This window comes from Miscanthus floridulus, chromosome 7 (genome assembly GCF_019320115.1).
Source record: "Miscanthus floridulus cultivar M001 chromosome 7, ASM1932011v1, whole genome shotgun sequence".
Taxonomy (NCBI): domain Eukaryota; kingdom Viridiplantae; phylum Streptophyta; class Magnoliopsida; order Poales; family Poaceae; genus Miscanthus; species Miscanthus floridulus.
The window spans coordinates 127134368-127140978 of NC_089586.1; the positions used below are offsets into that span (position 1 = coordinate 127134368).

The following is a 6611-nucleotide window of genomic DNA, read 5'->3' on the forward strand; positions in this document are numbered from 1 at the left end:
GCTTCTTACAGGACCTTACCCATGCTTCTTACAGGACCTTACCCAGTGGTATCGTAGGAACGAAAGCTCAACCGGTGGGCTCAAACTGTTTGGACCCGGAAAAAAAAAACCACGCCAAAGTGTTTCCTCCAGCAATCCAAACCAAACCAGTCCAACAACAAATACGGCCCATTTACAGCCGAACTAAGCCAATCCAACACACCAGTCCATAAAAGTTGTTTTTAACAGGGCCCCGTTAGCTTGATTGAATTGTAGCCTCGCGATATCGACATTCGGTTCAATTTTGCGGCCCAGCACCTGCTCGTACAGAACAAAAACTGGGCCGAAGTCCATTCCAGGCCAGAAGCCTCGTTGTGGTCGTGGCGAATTTCGTGGCCCAGTAGACGAGCACGCACCAAGCCCAAACCGACCACGCCGGCTGCCGGCCCGCGCCGCTCCCTCCATCATCGGTGGACCCAACGAACTCTCCCGCGCCCTAGGAGTAGTTTAATTTAACACAAACAAAGTTGGCCGTGTTCCTCGCCTCTGAGCCTATCCTCGTCATCTCCAATTCTCTCTCCCATCAGATTCATCACTCCACCTGCAACTACTGTATACAGCCCCAAAAATATCTTCTCACCTCCCTTCTCGAGACCCTTCTCGTCTCCTGGGCGAGGCCGGGGTCGACGCCCACACCCCGCGGACGCCGCGTCTCCCTCCTCCGTCTCAGCTCTGCCCTTCCCCTCTCTCTCTCTCTCTCCCGACGCGGCAGGCACGAGGCAGGCCAGGCCACGGGCGGGGAGCCCCGGAGCGGGCGCTGCCTCTCTCTCTTCCTCTCCCGATGTGGCGCGAAACCGGTCGGCCCCCGCGGTGGCGGCGCACTGGCGCGGCGGCGCTCCGGCAGTGGTCGCAGCCGCTGCCCGGCGGACGCTATCCCCGACCCGCATCCCTCTCTCCCTCCTGATGTGGCTGCGCATCGTGGGTTCCCCCGACATGGGTGGGCGCCAGCGGTTGCACGACCGGCACAGGGCACAAGCACTGCCTGGAGGTCGTCCTTATCTCCTCCGTCAACCATAGGATTCGCCGCCGTCCTGATACTGAGGTTCGCCGCTTCTCCATCTTGATCTCAATCTGCTGCTGTTCCATCTTCATCTTTTCTTCTCTCAGATCCCAGCGGTTGCTTCGTACCCCAGGCACTTGGCATCTGATCGTAATAGATCTCCTCATCCCCATTATGGATTGTTGTTAGCATGCTCCAGTTTTAACTTGCTGATTTATGATTTCTGTGCAGAGTTATTTACGCTGACAAATTGATATGTGCTGATTGTAGGTGCCTCTTGCAGGGATATATAAGGGTGAGCACAGTATCCATTTTTATTTACCTTCTTACTGGACTAAGCATCACCTGTATATACATGTTTTGGGTTGTAGTCGGCCAACAAAATGCTGCTTACATCCTCTTTCATTACCATCCTCCAAAGAGCATTACTGAAGAACTCCATAATGAAGCTACTTGAACTGCATACTAAAATTATTTACCTGTACTTTTTGACCAGGTGGCGGATACCACACCCTGGAAGAGTTGGCGGTAGATTCTGCATCAAGTATGCAATGGCTGCGATGCTGAGTTGGTTGCTTGGTGGCAACAGGTGCATACCAAAATTATGAATTACTGTCATGTGTTCCCATTGCACGCACATGTCCAATAGTAATAGGTTTCCATTGGTTTACCTGTCTTATGCAAAGATATAAACACCACCCATGCTCTAAGTTCCCGATAACCATATCCGTACTCATCATGCAAATGAAACTTTTCATTGTCTACAGCTAAAGCTAGAAGGAAGACCTTTAGACTGTAGATTCTCTGACAAGCACTACTACAGAATAGACTTGTTGTCCCGGGCGGTAACAGCCTTTAGTCCCGGTTACCGCGCCGGAACAACGATCCCGGGACTAAAGGTGGAACCTTCAGTCCCGGGTCATCGAGCCGGGATTAAAGAGGGACCTCCAACAGGGACTAAAGGCCCTCCAGCCGAGCGAACCTGGCGCACCCTTTAGTCTCGGTTGGTGTTACCAACCGGGACTAATGGTTCACCCTTTAGTCCCGGTTGGTAACCCCAACCGGGACTAAAGGTTTCTTTTCTTTTTCTTTTTCTTTTTTTTGTTTAATTTGTTTTCAGTTCAGTTATACGTATTTGTTTAATATATAATATGTTTTTATGTACGTATTCTACGTTGCTAATATAAATACACGCATGCATATAATTACATCTAATTCTCATCTTGAGCATTATTATATTTGAATAACGTATGAAACTATATATATTATAGATATATATATATATATGTATATATACAACACTTTCATAATCTTGTTCTCGAAAATAACGATATCAATAAACATTTAATTTACATCATTTATTCCTTAAGATCAAAGTAGAACTCGCCGTTGGGATTTAGCACTTTTTCTAGAAGATATCCTGCTATTGACTCTTGAACTGCTTTCAGATAGTTTTTTTGCATGACCCTTCGTTTCAACCATTCAGTCTTGCATTTAAAATAAAAGGAAAAGTATTAATACACATATATGTATATATATTCATTTAAAAATAAATAAAAATTGATATATACGTACTCTGAGGACATCTTCAGGAGTTCTTATGTGCGCAATGATAAATTCACAAACGTAGTATCCACACAAGTTATTATCTGGTTCCTGCCGCAAACACCACTGTACGAGAAGAAGATTATTCTCATCATCTCACACGTAAATTAAAGTACGATATAGTAATTAAACACGTGGGGAAGTGTATATAGTACAACTTACTGGTATTTCAACTACATTAAGTGGTGCCTTGCAATCCTTGCGATGTTGCCGAATAAACTCTTTCCAAACCCTGTGCGACCAATAATGTACGATCGTTAATAAATTATGGCAAAGTCTATTCAATAATAGTTGTGCGCGAGAGATCGAAATTACCCCTGGATAATGTCTATCATATCTTGGTATAGTGCCCGTTCTTTTCTCAACGAGTCAAAGATTAGTAACCGACTTGAGTTTAACTCAATGACAATGAGTATCCAGTGAAAACTGCATTGGTTTATACACACACGTACATGCATATAAGTTGTATTGATATTACATAAAATGTGTAGACTACATTATTATTAACACTTACTCAAAGTTGTACGGGAAAAGTATTGTTGTCTTGTCATGCTGCTTCATGAAGAACATCATGATATTCTCCTGTGCTCCAGATACCCATCGCTCCTTGATAATAATACCGGTTTTGAATACGATATAAGGATCAATGAAGCCAACACTGGTGTCTTGTATTCTTTGGAGCTCTGACATCTGGAATCTGTATATAAATATAAGTTACATGTGAGGATAATTATATACACGTACGTATGGAAGTGAGTTTATTAAATAAAAGTAAGAATCACTTACAAACAAAAGGAGCTAATGATTGATTTGTCCAGAGCGTCCAAGTGGAATAGTTGATGCAATTCTTCGAAACTAATATGTAAGATGTCATCGCCACGGAAGTAATGATGGTCTCTAAATCTGACAAAGATCCACTGCTCACCCCTACCACACGCCTGCATGTACCACTTGTTGAGCAAGTACATTTGCGTACCCAATTCATTCAGAGCCGCAGGGTTGTACAGACTTTTGCCATATTTATAAGTCTTCCAGGTATCAACTTCCAGGTTCTGGATTGGAGCTTTGCCCGTCAATTGATCCAAGGTTAAACCAGTATCTTTAAAAAAAGCATTAAGGGCTTGAACCGACACTTCTCCAGAGTTGTCTGGTCGATAGACTTTTATGTTGGAACCATATTCATTAGCAACAACAAGATTTTGTATTGGTTGCTTCTGTTGTCCGAGCTGTGGGACATCCTTCCCTGATGCTCTTTTCCTTTTCTTATCTGCATCATGTGACTTCACGAGGGAGCGATCATAGTCTGATAGTGGCGAAGGCTTACGAAGTTCAATCATCTTTTTCTTGTGAGCATCGACCTTCTGCCTCAGCACATCTCGTGGTATGTAAAAGTACGGCTTCTCCTTAAGCTTTGCTTGACTCTTGTTTTTGATATCTATAAAAAAATCTTTTACTTTTTTGTCTTCTTCAGTTGCTATTTGCTCATCAGTCTTTTCAGGAAGTATTTCTTGAGAAATAACACTTTTTCTCGGGGTCTTCTTTGCCGCCGGGACCTTAGACGTCTTTGTAGTGCGTCGCTGTGGAGGGGGTGGGGGCGGTGTTGGAGATCGGCGTGGAGGCGATGAGGCCGGTGTTGGTGGAGACCGGCGTGGAGATGTTGGAGATCGTTGTGGAGGCGGTGGGGCCGGTGTAGGAGTTGGAGATCGTTGTGGAGGCGATGGGGCCGGGGTAGAAGTTGGCGATCGCCGTGGGGATGAAGTCGTCTCGCCCCCCGCGACGCTGTGATGAGATGGGGAATGAATGATTAGGCTAGGCTGGGGAGAGACCCTGCTATAAAAACAATTTGTGTGTCAATTATTTTTGAAGCCAATAGAAAATTAATGGAAAATAATATTTCATTCACTTTCATTCGTACCTAGGGTGAGGTAGGGGAAGCGGTGGCGCCCCAGGAATGATGATGAAGCGTTTGCGCCATTGAATAAATGTCTTCTCTGTTTCTCCTAGTGTCTTCTCCCCATCACCGCCTTCAATGTCAAGAGGAACATTGCTGTAACCTTTGAGCACTCTATCGACCGAGACGCTAGCATATCCAGGTTGAATAACTGACCCATGGATTCTTGGTGTCTTCGTTCGGTCTATTGGAGATACAACCCCGACAGCCACCATGATTGATGCATTACCATCTGGAATGTGCAGCTCACATTTTGTTAGAGGCTCGGTAATGTCATCAACAGGGAAGCGCAACCCAGCGTCGTCTTGAATAACTGGCAGCTTCGTAGAAGCACAACTGCTTTTCATCTGACCAACGGGGCTAATGGTGACTCCCGGCGTTGATTGCGATTGCATTTGACTCATTGCTAGCTGCACTTGCCTCTTGATCTCCTCCTGCATTCTTGCCTCAAGAGATTTTTCTCGTTCACGTGATTCAAGCAATGCTTGTCGTGACTCATCAACAAATTGCTCCAATGCACGAATTCGTTCTGCCTCCTCATCCTTCTTTCTCTGGCGGCTTCTGTAGGTATCCTTGTCTGCTGGGAATGCGTGTAGCCACGGAACCGCCCTATAGCCTCTTGTTCGACCACCGTGTTCGGGATTCTCTAGGGCATATGTCAATTCATCCTTCTCTCTGTTGGGCTTGAAAACACCACTATCAGCTTTTTCCCTAGCACGAGCTAGTCTCTGTGTTGCTCTCTCAATTTTTTGGCCGAAAATTAGCTTGCCAGTGTCTGGGTCTAGGCTTCCCCCATGAGCGTAGAACCAATTCTTCGCGCGTTGAGGCCAGTTCTTTTCTATTGTTTCAGGTATAATTCCCTTGGCAGTAATCTCTGCTTCTAGGTTCTGCCACTTGGGAATAGCACTCCTATAACCACCTGATCCCATGCGATGATGGTATTGCTTCTGTCGGGCATTCTGTCGATTCCTCATCACACGTTCCTCACTGTCTTGAGATGTCTTGTATTCTACGAAGGCATCCCAATGGGACTCCAACTTGACAAACGCTAAATTCGGCGTAGTATTCTTCAAGATAAACTTTTTATACAATGTCTTCTTCCAACTCTAGAACAATGTTGCCATCTTCTTCATTGTCCAATCCCTCACTAGCTCCTTCAAAGCATCATCTGCTTGTAATGTGAAATGCTGAGTGATATCTCTCCAAGCTAGGTTCTTATCATGATCAGATACAAAACTAATATTAGGAGCGGATATCTTCTGCTTCCATTCACGAGCACTAATTGGGATCCTATCCCTTACAATGAACCCACATTGATTGACATATGTCTGAGCATGTGGTCCCAATGGTTTGCCGGTGTCGGTGTCGAATTCTGATATTATGAAACGGCCCTCTAATGGCTTTTTTGGCCCTTGGACTTTCCTACTTTTGTCGGTGGTTGATGTAGATCCAGAGACCAGCTACATGAGTAGAAACACAACGATTAACAACAAATATACGTACGCATGCATCTATAAGAGATGATAGATAATCGAATATACCTCGCCAGTATTTTCTTGCGCGACAATTTGTTGATCTTCAACCACCGGCATATTCAGGATATCCTCATAATCAGCAAAGTACTGACTCGTGTCATCTACATCCACATTGGTGCCGGCGTTGATAATATCCGCCATTATGTCATCACTCAAGTTATCATCCGGAGCAGCCATTTGTATCTTCAAGATAACACATAGATAGAATTATTATGGTACATAACATAAGTACATGTGATAACACATATAGAATTACTAAATCCAATTAAATATAATAACACATAATATTTCATAAGGATAAACATAAGAATTACATAAGGTATAGGCTTTGGAATCGAATCAAAAACACTTTCGATCCAAAAACATGGAAATAAGTACATGTATATATATACACATGGAATGATACAATATATTTTCTCTCTCAATCAACACATAGAAATAAGTGCATATGTCTATATCTCTAGATATGCATGTGATAACA

The 6611-nt window shown here is 44.2% G+C and overlaps 1 long non-coding RNA gene across 1 annotated transcript; it reads left to right on the forward strand.

The window, feature by feature from the left end:
• The first annotated feature begins 577 nt into the window (after positions 1-577).
• On the forward strand, positions 578-2811 carry LOC136464690 (uncharacterized). Its single transcript, XR_010761244.1, has 4 exons — positions 578-1081; positions 1271-1334; positions 1536-1628; positions 1807-2811. It is a non-coding gene; the product is annotated as an uncharacterized lncRNA (long non-coding RNA).
• Positions 2812-6611: the final 3800 nt, after the last annotated feature.